Here is a 15,365-nt window from a genome sequence, read left to right as displayed (position 1 = left end):
TATGAAAGTGCCTGTACTCTCTTGTCTCTAATGAATTTACTCAGTGAAAGTTTTATGTGAAGGACAAGATCTACTGAAATTAAATGCCTAACACTCCTCCTGTATTCTGCTCTGCTCTCACTGTTTACATGCATGTGACCCTTATTTTAGGATCAGTGAGATTCTCTTGCTTGCAGAGAACATGATTAATTAACCGAGGTGCAGTAATTCTGTAATCAGTAACCAGTGCAGTGTTACCAGCCCAGGTGAATCAGCCTGGTTGTGCATCCACAAAAGCACCACCATGGGCATTTCTCCTTCCAAAAAGGGAGGCTGTGCTGGTCCTCTTGAACAGAGTCCACTTCTGGAAGGAGCAGTGAGAGCCTGTGTTAATGAAATGCCTGAGGCAGACACTGCCTTTGCCAACGGGAAGCTGGGCCTGAGTCTGAAACTCTGCAGAGATGTGGCACCCCTCTCATGTGAGTTGAAACTTTGGTGGAGGAGTAATTTAATTTGATGTGAAGTGAATAAAGGAGCTCTGGATTTTTCTTCCCCTCTGCCAGAAGAGAAGCACCATGTGGCCAGGGTAGGATGTGTCCCACCTTTTCATACCAGTGCTCCTATCATGCACTTGTAGAAATAAACTGTGTATGATTCTGTACAAGGTGGTGGTGTTCAGGGAGGGTGAATGTAGGCAGATAGAATATAAGAAAATAAGGATAGTGTAGAGAGTAACCTTACCCCTAAGGAGTTGCAGCTGGGCCAATTATCAAAGATTAGGAACAGCCTGACTTTAACAGCCACAGCTGTAACCAGTGAGAAGAAGATGCTATAAAAGAGTGGGGTGGCTGAGTGAGAAGGGAACTGGAGTCAGCGGCTGCTTTGTGAAGAAGAAAGAGTCAGTGCTCTGAGGAGATGCCCACAAGGAACACCAGGAAGGTATGGAACTTTTGTGATAAGGAGACCACAGTGTGGAACCCCTGCAATAAGGTGATAACTGGTGAAGATGTGTGGTCCTTGGTGGATACAGCTTTGCTCTCAGAGCTTTGAGTGCTCTGGTTCCCTTAGCAGACCTCCCCTTGCTCCTGGGCAAGGTGGGTTTGTTATGCTGCAGTGGCACACAGGGCAGGGTGTGTTTGGCTTAGAGGTAGTCCTGTAACAGTATGGATTCTGTCCTGAAGTCATACTTTTACCACAGCTGTATGTGGGACAGCAGGAAAACAGCGTAGTTGCCTCTTCTCGCACCCCAGGGTTAGGCCAGCTGTAATTCTGGGATAAATCCTCAACAGAAAACAGCACAGAGAATTAGATAATATGAGGTTTTAGAGTTTTTTGAGAAGCTGTTATGTAATTTTTTTTTCCCTTTAAAAATCTATCAGGTAAATTTTCTTTACACGGAAGTCAGTGGAGCTCTGTTGATATAAAATCATATTAAGAAAGATTGTACTTGAACTCTGGCTTCTGGTATTAGTGGGGTTTTCCAGGTGTTCCTGTTGGTATGTCAGTAACAGATGAGCATTTAGAGTCTTGTGTAGTTTAAGAAGCCTTGAAGGTATTTTCCACTGGATATTTTCCACTGTTTTTGAGAGCATATTGTGTTTATCACAGGTTATCAGCTCGCATCCCTTATAACTTTCTCAAAAAAAGATCAAATTCTCAGAATAAAACAGCACCGAAAAAAACCCCATTTGAGTGTTTCCTATTATAGTGCCCCTTAACCTATCGGTCAAAGTCTTTTTTCCCCTTGTAATATATATTTGCCTAGTGCCTAAGTGCTGAAGTGCATTTTCCTGGTGTTGCTTGCATGAAATGTAACTCAGAAAAGTGCAGCACACCTTCTACAGAGTCTTAATACATGACTTAAACGCTACTTAGAGTTTAATGTAAGCCCTGTTTTGATGGGCTGAAGTAGGATACCTGCTGGCTCTTTGCACAGGGATTAATTTCACCTCTGAGGCTGGAGTTGCAATTGATGTTAATAAGGGGATGGCTTACAGGAAAAGCAGGCAGCATGAGGACAAGTGTGGAGGCCCTGCCTTCAGCTGGAAATGGTAATAAGTGTGGTGGGCTAAATTTGACATGGCTTTTTTTATAGCTTGTGAAATATAGGAATGGGTATGGCTGTGAACATATAAATGAAGGCATGTTTTCTGCTTTCCACTGCTTAGAATGCAGTAATAAACAGCAGGAAGAAAGTCCAAGGTATGGATGGGAAAGAAAATGTCAGGGTAAGTCTGGGAATCTCCTGAGATGCTGAGCCAAATCCCCTGTGACTGCAGGCACCTAAATATTTCCATAAACTCATAAAACTTTAGGGCTCCACCTTATTAGGTGAATTTGGCTCCTCTATGCAAATAAGCTCAGTTAACACGTCCTTGTCTTCATGCCTCAAAGCTCATTAATTTGAGGCAATTTATTTAGGAGACCAGTAAGAAATGTGGTTAGGAAAGAAGTAAAAGGGCCAAAATATTCAGCATAGTGGGTGGATTTTGTGAAAACTTTTTCAGAGTTGTAGATTTCTTTCTCATATCTATGGAAACAGGAAAAAAAAGATAGGAAGACTGATGCCTGTGGTAGAAAACAGACAAGACACAAAAAGAGAGTAAATGAAAGATGTAAGAAATTGTGTGATTTTTCAGTCCATAAAAACAAAGATGAGAAGACTTTAATTTTTAATTCTGTTTGCAGAATATAAATACCATGTTGAAGGGGAGGGGGTTTTTAATTCACTGATTATAGCTGGAAATTCAGGCACAGTCACATGAAAGCTGAGCACTGAGCAGGAGCCAGCACTGTGGAGCAGTTGTGTGATATGTGACAGCCAGCAGATGCAGAAAGCAAACATCTACTGTATTGCCCAGCACCCATGAGCAGCTTCGTGCCTGAAGAATAGGGTAGGGTCTGCATGTATATGGAAAGACTGAAATTTCACTGGCAGAGGGGAAGGGGACTTAGATATCTGAGACTTCTGTGTCACCTCTATAGATTAGTACCAAAGTGGGGAGCATGCACCCCAAAGGATGTTCAAAATTATCCATTAACATGCATGAAAAAACACTTTTGTATCTCTAATTATAAAAAAAGGATTAATCCTTCTTTATCTCACCCTTTTTTAATTTCCATTTTTGCATATGCTTTATAATGTACATAATTTGTTAATGATGTACTAAATGTATATAATTTATAAATATGATAAATATGTACATACCATATGTTGGGGGGATGTGATCCGAAGTGTTCTACTCAGAAACAGAAGTAACTAATTGGTAAGATACAGTAGGACAAGTTGGACAATGCATTTTTTCATGCAGATCTACAGTGTGCTGTGGACATTACTTGTCTGAAAATCTTGCATAGGGATGTTCATCCATCAGAGAAGGCCAGAGCTAAAAGGGCTTTTTCAGATTGTTTTGGAATATGACTGAGCACAGAGGTGAAACTGGAGTGCTGGCATTGTCCATTTCTACAGCTGGTTAAAGCATTTATAAAGTAGGAGGTACTGGGAGCATGATCAGTGTTGTCACAGTAAATTTAAGAAGTGGGTTAAATCACTTATTTGTTAATTAACAAGTAATATTCATGTTGCCCAAATTAGTCACATGCTTTGTCCCCAGTTGCTCTACCAACCTCTATACCAAGGGCAAAACCCTTATATTGCCTTCATGATGCTGAAGCTTTACAGAAATCCGATTTTGTCAGCCCTTCTCATGCTCTGTGATACTTCTTTATTCTAGAAGTACAGCCAATTAACACAACCATATCAAATGAGATTAGGTGCAGGGTGGGTCTGATCCAAACCCCACCGAGGTCAGAGTGGAACTCCATGGTCTTCAACACATTTCCTGTGTGGCCCAGGATACAGAGCTTGTTGAAATGGGGTGGTTGAGTGAGTCCCTATCCCTTTTCAATAGGATTGAGCTGTGCTAACAATTTCCCCCCAAGTGGGAAAACCCAGATAACAGCGTGTTTGCATCCGTGCTCGTGCTCTCCTCCCTCCTGTCCCCCTCCTCCTGCGCGCACATGTGTTTAGCGCAGAGGCAGATGCGTGGTTGTGTCAACTCTCTGACATGAAGCAGCATATCTCTGATAAAACTGGGACTCTGTTTGATGTAGTTGCAGTCAAATGTGCTTGATTTGAATAAGAGATCTTTTAAAAAAATCTATTTTTATGTAGATTTTTAAAAGCTGTAAGGTAATGAGTCAATAAGACAGCTATTAACACTTCAATCTTTGTGATATCCAGAATAAGAGAAAGAGATGGATGAGATCTGGCTGGTGTAGATTTAGTCAGCTTTTCATGCTTCAGTTCAGTTAGCCCTGGTTTTATATGCTGAGTTTTGTGTTTGAGTAGTTCCAGATTTTTGCAAATGTGAGGTTCAACTACATGAAAGACTGTTTAGGTGTGCTGAGATGTGCTTCCTTCCTCCATTTCCACCTTTATATTTCTCTCATGATATTTGTTTTTTGAGATAATTGCACAATAACTTACAGTAACCTAAAAAATCATGTGATAGGACAGCTGCTCATGACTGTCCTCATGTTTCTCTTTATTGATCACAGCAGGCTTGAATAATGAGCTTCAATTTTTCTCTTCAGTGCAGGCCATGGAAACACTGTGTCCAATTATTTGATAGAAAAAAACCATAGAAAACACTTGATTATATATTTTAGAAATTTTCTTTTTTTCTTCATGTATGGTTCTGGCATAAATGACAGACATTAAATCTTTTGTTTATTTTGCTTGCCCCTTTCAGCGTATGATCATAGTTATACTCACTGGGAGTTGCCTGTGTACAAACACAGGGTGCTATTGAATGTATGAAGTGTGCCTGACATTCACATATTGATGAATACTACATGTTCAGACTCACTAATTACACATGACAGTGCAGATAATTAGGGGTTTGTGTAGGCACGCACTTGGTGGAATGGTACAGACAGTTGTGAGTTTCAGCTGTGTGAAAATTGTGTCTCTGCTCTTCAAATTACAGCTTGAGAGGGCTAAAGAAGTTTTGTACCCAGAGCAGGTAGGGCAAGCCCAGCAGCTCGCTTGTTGCTTTGCAGACCCTCAGCAGACAGGCAGCATTCTGCTTCCTGCTGACTCGGCGCTTCTCAGGGCTGACCCACAGGCCTGTGAGTTGGTGGGATGCTCTCTCAAAGCCCTGTCCCCCTTTCTCAGATGCAGACAAATCCCTCATTGTTCATCTCATGCTTCCTCTCTTACATTTTCCCTTCCTTCTATGCATTATTTCTTCCCTGTGTTACTGGCACAGCAGCCAGAGGTTTCATCTGGGTGTTTCTGTCAACTCTTCTGGCCAGTGTGATCAAAAGTTACTTCCTCTGCTACCTTCAGGTACCTGTATTTGGGCACATACACGTACCTAACATGATAATTTATTTTTTTCTTTAGAAAGAGTTGTGTGCTGGCCACTTCCCCCCGTTTCTTGAGAATTTCTGATCAATATCTGATTGAGAGAGCCTCTTTATTTGGGTAGCTGAGTGTTGCTTAAGGAACTTTGTTTGACACCCAAGTTTTTAAAATGTAGCTGCAGGCAGCAATGCAAACTATACAATTTTTCTCCTTTATAATGAGAGAAACACTGAAATACGTTTGTAATAAGTGGGGATAATGTGATGTGGAATATGCAGCCTCTGGGTTATTTCTTGTTGTTTTTTAATTAAATCCAGAAAGGTTGTTTTGCTTAAGATCTTGGTAAGCTGAGAGTTGTGGTGTACCATTTGTGTGCAGAACTGCTCTTTTGCTGCCTGAACAGAAACAAGACCTCATCCAATTCACTGGCAAGGTGGAAAAGCTGGGGCAGCTAATATGGATGCTGTAATTACTGCATACCTGGAGTTCCTTGGCTTCCTGAGCTGCCATGCCATCTTCCATAAGCACTAAATTGTCCTTAAGAACAAAGAAAAGCTGCCACACACTTGCAGCATTTGAGAGATGCAACCTATTTTATCACCAGCCACAACTTGCTAATGGAACAATAGGAACCACAGCAGCCTCGGGTGGTTGGTCTGAGGATGTTTCATAGGGCCTCTGAGTCATCTCCCATCTATCTGTTGTAATGTTTCGCCAACCAGGTGCAGGCAAGTCCCAGACACCCTTTGACCAACATGCCAACAGCTATAACTGTAAAAACTTCTTTTTTGTAAGCTGAGCCACAAGCAATTCAGATAAGCCAGTCCCCAAATTTTGTCCCATTGCCATATACTGCCATCAAACTCTTCCTTTTTTTTCCTTTCAGAGGCTGATTTCTAACAACACAGGACAGTCTTTTACTGCTGTGCTCCATAGCAAGAAAAGCTGTGTTAGGCTGGGTGCATTTGAAAGCCTGTGCCAGTGCTCAAGCAACCAGAGGCAAACCTGAAAAAAAAAAGGGCTGTGCTCTGCTATAAAATAGAGCTCTGTTCAAACAGACTTGCTCCAGAATCAAAAAGCAGCTCCTCTTCTGTCTTTGACCTGTCAGGAGAGAAAAGTAATAACTCAACTTTAATTTTCAGGAGGTGTAAGCCCACAGATGGCCTGGCCATAGCAACAAGTCTCAGGTGCAATACATGCTGCTAATTGAATAATTAATCCTGCTTGCCCATGTCTCCTGAAGTAGTAAACCAGTGCAGACATGGGTGTTGAAGGATATATGTGACTTCCTCTGGATGCTTGTGTTTTGAAGGTGAGACTAAAGTCTAGTATTATAAGCAGGTTAGACAAATGAGCTGTTTCTCAGTTTATATTGGAGAGGAAAGTTTGTTAGAGATTCACTATACCAATATGTCTTTTAGAAAGTGTTGTGTGTACTGGAGAGTGTGTTTGAGTGGCTAACTTTGAAATGCTAGGTTCTTTCTGCTTTTTTCCCCCCTTCCTTAAAAGGTGCTTTAGGTTGCTGGCAGCTAATGTAAGTTGGAAATTATTCTTTACAGCTGTTCATACATCCACACATGCTCATTCCTCTGTACATCTTGAGGGTTCTACAGTATTCTCTAATGATGATGTGCTGGGTAAATTTGTAAATGGGTGACTACATTGTGGTCTGGCATCTCTGTAACTGTGCCCTTTAATAATAATAGTTCCCTGTGACCATGAGGAAGTTTCCTTTTTTTCTCTTCAAAGAATTACTATTTCCAGTTGTTGCTTTTTTTTTTTTTTAATGGATAATTATTTTTTACTTATTCATTAAGAGAGTGAAAGACTTGTGGAATGGTTTGTTTCCCAAATACACTTTATTTAGTAGAAGGAAGAGAGACTTTTTTTCTTTCTTCCTAGAGGTTTTTGTGCTGTTTTTTGATAGAAGGCTACTTGTCCTGAAGTATATTTCATGAAACAGTTAGTAGGGCAAGGTAACAAATGCTAGATTTTAATAAGCATTTCAATACAGAAAAGCCTAAATGTGTCTGGGACTGCTTGGCTGATTGTAAGCTGGCTTGGTGTCCTTGCTTAGGCTTCCATTCAAAGAGGCAAAGTATTTCTCTTTGCAGATAATCTGTGGGCAATTTCTATCCAAAATCTTTTTGCAACTGTCTTTAGCTGTGTGACTGTATTGCTGTGGAAGGGGACAGTGCCATGACTTTATCCCTGATTTGTATTGGTAGCACAAATCCCTCCTTGATGGGAGAGGAGGAAAATAGTCCTCCTTCCATCGACAGCAAACCACAATTAGAGCAATAATTTATCAGTTGTTTATTTATAGACCAGAATGAGCTGTATTTCCATCTAGTTTGACTTCTTGGGTTTTGGCTCTGTATTTTCCTTTATTTTGTAGGGGGAAGTGCTGTGTGGTGGTTTTTGGGGTTTTTTTTTGTGGTTTTTTGTTTTTTTTTTGTTTTTTTTTTGCTTTAAACTTTGTTGTTGTTGTTTGTTTAAGAAATTAAGAGGATTCTTCCAAAAGCCGAAAGCTGCAGTGAGTCCATTAGCTTTCCTGATAGACTGTTTGAATCTTTACATGCCCTCAGCGCTAGGAAATAGCATCTGAATTCAGGATTTCATTTCTGAAATGCATGTACCCAACTCTGTGAATATTTTGGCTTTGTCCTGGAAGATGGGGAACTGCTTGCTGTTAGTGCTCATTCCAGTGTAAGTATTTGTAGGCAGCAGTCAAGGGACTTCTCAACTTTCTGTTCAATATGCTGCACTGTCATTTAAAAGCTTGCTTTATTTTCTCTTCCCCATCTTTAGATCTCTTTCAAAATGTCCTTTGAGCTCCACCCACTGCTCCCATGTCTTTCCTGAACAGTTCTTTGTGTAGCAATAGAGTAGTTGTTTCCCCAACGCTTCACATGTTGTTTGCTCACTTGCACCTGGTGGCCTCTTTTTGAGAAGAGGTTGTGTTGGGGTGGGGATCAGTCTGTTCTCTCAAGGAACAGGCAATAGGACAAGAGGAAATGGCCTCAGGTTGTGCCAGGTGAGATTTAGGTTGGGTATTAGGAACTACTTCCTTATCAAAAGGATTGCCAAGCACTGGAACTGCCCAGAGAAGAGGAAGAGTCACCATCCCTGGAGGAATTTAAAAGGCAGAGACAGGATACTTAGGGATGTGGTTGAAGGTGAGATTGGTGGTAGTGGGTTGATGTACAGTTTGCTGGTTTAGTGGCTGCATCAGCTTGAGCAGGGATAGATGAACATAGAGAAAGCAGCCAGAGGGAGTATGGGCTGGTGGGTTGTAGGAAGAAGGCTGCAACTTTTTCCAGCAGCAGTCAGCTCTCTGTCTGCCTCAGCTGCCCCCTGAAGTCCTGCTGTAATAGATGACCTGCTGCCTGAATTGTACCCTTTGAAATGCCATGACCAGGGTGGATTGGTGACTGTTCAGGTGAGTGGGGCCATTGCTGGTGATGTTTAGTGCCCAATAGCTATTAAACAGCTGCTGGAACAGATTTCTGACAATGAAGTCCCATGTCCTACAGCCACAGCTCTGTCGTAGCAGGATGCTGCAGAGAGGCTGTGGACACATTCCTTAGCACAGAAAGTCTGGGGTCAGAATTGTGCTAGTGCTGAAGATCAATATATCAATATTGTTGGTACAGATAACTGTAGCCATTTTGTTAGGTGTATGTTATGTGATGCTACTTAATTTTGAAAATGTTAATCTTCAGCAGGATGCTGCCTTGTTTTGTCTTCAGTTATCAGTTGTACCTTTTCTATTAAATTAGAGCAAGAATTTATTTTTGGAAGTTTTGTCTGAATACTGATGCCTGTAGATGCAAAAGAGAAATCAATCCATCTTCTAAACCAGTTCGCTAAGTCACCCACCCAATTCCTTCCTCCCATAGCTTCCATTTTCCCCTTTTCACTTCTGAGGTTCATTAAGGTTTGTGTTTTTTTTTTTCCTATTAAGGACAGGGAGATTGCCACAGTAGGGAGCCTTCACTCCAACTTGAGGATCCTAGGCTAATGTGTAGTCATGGATGGGCTCTGGTCCTTTGCATGGGTTGGAAATACCAGGAATTGAGAAGGATTAGGTTCTATAGTGGGCAGCCCAAGTAATAGAATAGAACAAAACTAACTGGAGCTGGTGGGACCATAGCATGGAAGATCTTCAGCCTTGCATATTAAGCTTTCCTTGAGCAATGTTCAGTAAGGGACCTCCCCAAGGAGGAGGAAATCAGTCTGTTCTGGAGGGGGATGGTGTGAATGATGCATAGCAGAGTATTATCCACACCTCTGATGCAGATGCACCTATGAGGGCTAGATTAATGTTAAAGATGGATGTTCAGAGTGAAAAACCCATCAGTGGTATATAGTAACCCTTGTGGAAAAACATAAAGAATGGTTGAGTGTTAATTTTGCTCTGTGGGAAAATGAACAGATGTACAGTGTGTGTATGTATGCACCTGAATGTAAATATACAGATATATAAATAAATAAATATAGAAGTTTGGTTTCCTAAGGGATTCAAAAGTATCTCAGCTTGAGTTAGCTATTCCTAGTGTAGTGTCAAAGTAAATAAAGCAGCCTCTGTGCAGCGTGGTGTGCCAGTATGGTACTGCACCCCCTTTTGTGGGCCTTTTCATTGCAACCCCAGTTATCACTTGGGGAAGACATTAAAAGTAAAGATTATCTTCAGAGCTCTGGTAGTGGCCAGGAAGGGTCACCTTCTTCCAGGCTGCGTGTGGTGCATTAGACCTGTGCACCATTATGCTTTGCATGGTTTGAGCAGATTTTGCTAATGCTTTCCTAAGTGTCTTTTTTTATATTCCTCCAATTCAAAGTTTTGTATGCATTGCTCTTTTTTTTTTTTTTGGCCATCATTGGATCTTCCTATCTAGCCTCTCTTACAGCAGGCACTGAACTCCAACTCCCCAGAGATAAGTAAAAGTATTTTTCTTCAGGCATCCAACTTCATGTCTTGCAGTTAGCTCCTTGGAGACAAACTAAAGCTGGAAATAATGATGCAGATCTGTAATGAGCCTTAAAAAAATAATTAAAAAAAATCATTGTTTTAGTTAGGAAAAGAAATAGACAAATTCAACTGCAATAATTAATTTCATGATATCCAAGTCTCCTCCTCATATCTTGCTCAAGGTGGTGTTGAGATCTTGTTTCCCCTCTCCAGTAGGTAGGTGACTTCTCTGAGACTTCATCTGCCTAAGAGGCCCTTTCCTTTCCCTCAACAAGCCTCTTTCTTCCTGCCAGGATTTCTGTCATTTGAATCACATCTTGCTCTCATTCTCTTCTGCTCTCAGCCCTTTTATTTTTTTTTTTTAATAAACTTTCTAATCTCTCTTAAAACCCCTGTGTATCATCATCTAGTGTCTTTGTTCTGCCTTGGAAAAGATCACTGCTCTGCACCCAGGTGCTTGCAGAGAGTGAAGAAAACCAGTTTCTCTGGGCTCCAGCTCTCCTCTTGCCTCTCTTTGAAGGTGAATCGCTCATGCTAATGACTCGCCATCCTTACTTCCCTGTGGAATTTTAGTTCCTTGTGGTAGTTAAAAAGTAATCGAGTGTCAGTGCACAGGACTTCCCTCCACTTTAGGGGACCTGGTGCTAATGATTTATTTATCATTTCTGTTTCAGCAGGAGCAGGGAACCCCTGTCAAGGATCAGGGCTCTGCTGTGCACATGAAGGGTGTGCGATGTAATGGAAAGATGGTCTCTGTCTTGGTGAATTTGCAGTGGAGGCGTTGAAGCGTTTTGCTTTCATGTGCCAGGAGCGTTTGAGGCTGTTTAACAGGAGGAGAGAGGGTGAGCTGGGACAGGGGTGCAATAGCAGGTCCTTTGAGAGAAGCTGGGAAGGGGGTCTTTAATGGATTAGTGCGCTACATTACTCGTGCAGCGCTGTGTGAGATGTTAAAAACCCCCAAGTCACAGGGACAGCCAACAGCAATAGACTTTTCCATTGTTAGCAGGGAGCAATGATTACAAATTGCATCCAGGAGCCTGCCAGATAGACAGGTTGAGAGAGAACAGGACCAATAGAAGAGCAAAGACTCTTCATTAAAATTAGTTTCTTCCTGTCATGTGCACAACTGCTTACAGAGAGGGGGGACTGTGGCTGTCTGGATTATGGAAGATCCAGACAAGTGGGCTGCAGAGTAAGCTGTCATGTGCTATGACACCGAGTAATGCAAATCAACTCTGTTCCAGGAAAGCCATTTCCATGTCAGCCTCTACATGAAAATTATCTGACTTGAACAAGGGTTTCTTTATGAAGTTAAGAGAATTATTCCTAAGTATTGGAGTTTGTCTCTGTCATGGAGAAATGGCCAGAATGGACTTCAAAGTGCAGTCAAAAGATGAGTTAATGTGAAACGAGCACTTTTTTTTTTTAATAGACAACAGCCCAGAGAGAGGGGCATGTCAGCTTAAAAAGTTTATTTCTGTCTGAACCATACAAACTGCTGTTTTACAAGTAATGCACAGTGTTACTGCATTTTTCAGTGATTAAAGAAGTAAAGCACCTCTCAGTCCATTCTGTTCTGGGTTTGACATTTCATGCATACCCAGTGTTGCTATTTCTGTGTGTAGTCAGTTGCTCAGTCTCCTTAGGCTTGAATGGGTGATTCAGAGCTCCAGGAAACCCCAATTGCCTTTGTTTTGCTTTTAATCTGGATGGCACTTGGGAGTAACACTTGAGCCTGCTTTTTTTAGGCAGTTTTTCAAGTTCAGAGGATCTCCTTGAAGTTTGCTTCCTGCAATCCTTTCATCCAGTCTGTTTGAAATTCTGCTTTTCCTTTGACTTTGTTTGGCATCTATTCAACTATCTTCTGTTTTGTAGGAACGATTTTCTGCCTTTGTTAGTGGCCCACGACAGCTTACTGGGGCTGGTGATGGTGGTAGACTGCTCAAGCATACTGAAAGGTGATTGAAATAATTTCACTGCTCCTCCTGTCTCATGCCTGTGGTTGCTAAAAGGTGTTCTCCTTGTCCTGGGGTAGGGAATATGCTATGGATATTCTTTGCTCTGTCTACTGTGCCTCTTTATAAGGTGAACTCACATTATGGAAAAAGCAGAATTACTCGTCTTTTCTGTGAGCTCAACTCTTGTCAGTCCACAGGTACTCAAGAAGTCATGAATAAGATGCAAAGGAAAAAAGAAGGCAGAGTTTATTTTTTGTATTGCCACAAGGCTTTGAACCCCACTTCTGTACTTCCTCTCACTGTTCATGTGTGCACAAGCCCTGAGGTTGGGAGGATTTTCTCTTCTTCCCTTCAGAAACTAATGATGTTTCTCCCTGGTGACTCCAGTGCTGTGCTTTGCTTTTCATGAAAGGAGCTCTGTACACCCTTTACTTTAATTCTAGTGGTATTAAATCATGCAGCAAAGCAGAGCTCTGGACTTGCACTATTTAGATGCATGCATGGTACCTGCTCTTGTTCAATTCTGAGGCTTTGCAGCCAGTACCAGTGCTGTTTTATGATGTAGCAGATTGTCATTTGCTCCTTGAAGCAGTCTGACTTCCACTGGGTCTTTCCATGCTGCTTCATGTGCCTGGGTCAGCCACCTACCAGGACATGGAGAGCTGCTTGTGCTTCCTCTGTACCCTAAAGATTAGAAAATCAAATGTGTCTGTGTGAAGTACAATTTAATAGTTCATGGTAGTGGGGTTTTTTTTGTAGTTGTCGCTATATGGAAAGATGAGAGAAATGGAATCAAAACCTGAAAGCAAGAAAGATAAAGATCTGATCTCCTTGTGGCATCACACTACTCCTGGTTTCCAAGTCATAGGGAGCAGGCAGTGTCTCCATTACTAATTTCAGGTTTATCATATGCTGTCTGGTATGTACAGACATTATAGCATCTTTCCTGTAATTAAGGGTCAGATAATGTTGTCATTGTCGCCCCTGTGCTATAATGGATTAGACCCTGCATCAAATAACTAGCTATGAGCTGAGATTTTATGTGTGCTCTCAGACTGAGAGCCAGCACTTCCTTTATTGTAAGTCTGGCTTACTTAATTATAGGTGGGTCTGCAAGCACTACAAATTAAGGTTGTGTGATGCTCCTGTTATGCAACTCTATTTTAAATTGCTTATTGCTTATCAAACTCCAAGCAGCTAGGATTGAAGTTTTCTGGGGCTGCTGTCTGTCTTAGGTGAAGTTATTGAAAATTTTCAGTTAAAATGAGCTCCATAATTTCTGAGACAAATGCAGAAGAAAAATGTTTGGTTTTATTTTGGGAATCTCTTGGGGATTGAGGTTTTTTTCATTATCCTATTATTCTTAAGAAGTGATATTCTGATTTTTATATTAGCTTTAAAGCACGGTTTCAATATTTGCTGAGAGGAGGTGGGCTTTTGTCACTGGATGTACTTTTTGCCTTTCTCACGCAAATTTGATGCAAAGTTGATGTGGGCAAATTGCAAATGTTTGAAAAATTACAGTTAGCATATGTTCACTGGAATCTTTTCTGTTGATATATAATTTTAAGCTAATGTTTCTGATTCTGTTTTTGCTAAGCAGAGTCTCACCCTGTGTGTGTGTAGAGGTCTGACCAGGCAGCAGGTCCCTGAGAGCAGTTGGCTGGAGTGGGTGACAGGTCCATGGAGAGGAAGAGCAGGGTGTGGAGATAGTGACAGAGGAGCAGATGAGGACTCACTAGTAAGATGTTAGTACCCAGAAAGAAACCTAGCCTTTTGGTTTGGGAACTCTTCAATTTTGCTGCTTTTTCTCTTTGAGGAAGTACTGAGACTCTCTCTGGCAGGCTGTGCCTCACAGCTCCCTTGTGTGAAAGACAACCTGCCTCTTCCATCAGCCCTTCCATTAGCTCACTTGGCAAAGGTCTCTGCCATAGTCTAGGGTCTTTTGATGACCCCTGTGGATGCAAAATGATGCAATATGATGTATTTTTAATGAGTTTTTTTTTTCTTTAAATGAGGACTTGCAAAGAAAATTGCATTAAAGTCACATTATTGAGGTTGTGAAGTCAAGCCCACACAAGTTAGGAAATGCCAGAACAAAGTCAGACTGTGGACCATTAATTCAGGCTCCCTGACACCATGAAATGATCTCTGGTGCTCTGATCATGTATGTCTCAGGTCAATAGGACCTCTGCCACCTTCAGTGCACTAGATGGATGGTGGCTCCTTGGTGTTAACTTAAAAGTAAATAGAATTAGTTCATGTGCTGTGTAATCATGAGGTCTGAGCATTTATCCAGACCTGTCTCTAGGGAGGTGAGCTGTCCCCGCAGTCTGTCACCACAGCTCATTTGAGATTGGAAGGGGGAAAACGCCTGGAGTTTGCTCCAGTTACTTTGTCACTGCTTTGGTACCTGCCACATGTATGCTGACAGGCTGGTCCCAAAAAAGGGGATGGGACTGTGTTCTTCACCTCCAGCTAAGGGAGATGTCTCTGGCCCTAAAGCACTGGGAGGCATTCAGCCTCTTGAAGCAATTTTGTCTTTCCCAGGGCTGTCCTGACAGGGTGTGGTTGGTTCCTGGTGCTAGTTGGTTCCTGGTGGCACTGAGTGGCTCTGCATGTGCTGTTGCTGAATGTGGTACAAGAGCTGAACTCTAAAACCAGTTCCCTGACAGCAACAGACACCAGGCAAGTTCTGTGGTAGACCACAATCCATGGAATAAAACATGAAAGGCAGCTGAGGTTGGAAGGCTCTAGAGGGAATGCAGTGTGGCTTTGCCTGCACCTACAGCACTACTTGATAAGTAGCTGCTAAGTAACTTTTTGGGTCTTCAGCCACCCCAACGCTGCAACCCCTTTTTGGCCCTATGAAATAATGGGCCAGTGGCCCATTAGTACCTGCTTTATGTCAATGAAAACCCAGAATGATCAGACTCCCAAGCAGACTGTTTTCTCTCAATTTAAAGATGAAACTACTTCCTGTATCTGTACAATTCTTCCTGGGGTGTAGGAACAGCTGAGATGCATGCAAAAACTGAAGCCATGTTGTTTGCAAATGGAGTTGCATCACTAGGATATGATCTTG

At 41.8% G+C, this 15,365-nt stretch overlaps 1 protein-coding gene across 4 annotated transcripts in view; it reads left to right on the top strand.

Moving 5' to 3' along the window:
- Nucleotides 1-15,365, top strand: part of TBXAS1 (thromboxane A synthase 1) — a 238,185-nt gene that overhangs the window by 40,061 nt on the left and 182,759 nt on the right. Inside the window, exon 1 of one of the 4 annotated variants that reach the window (XM_063154019.1) lies at nucleotides 4,934-5,006. The exons of the other annotated variants lie outside the window; for them this stretch is intronic. The gene's annotated coding sequence lies outside the window, so the exon portion shown is untranslated. Of the gene's footprint in view, nucleotides 1-4,933; nucleotides 5,007-15,365 lie in introns of those variants that run through there. 4 annotated transcript variants of the gene reach the window in all.

Source organism: Melospiza melodia, chromosome 4 (genome assembly GCF_035770615.1).
Source record: "Melospiza melodia melodia isolate bMelMel2 chromosome 4, bMelMel2.pri, whole genome shotgun sequence".
NCBI classification, from domain to species: domain Eukaryota; kingdom Metazoa; phylum Chordata; class Aves; order Passeriformes; family Passerellidae; genus Melospiza; species Melospiza melodia.
This window is presented reverse-complemented; position numbering and strand designations above follow the sequence as displayed.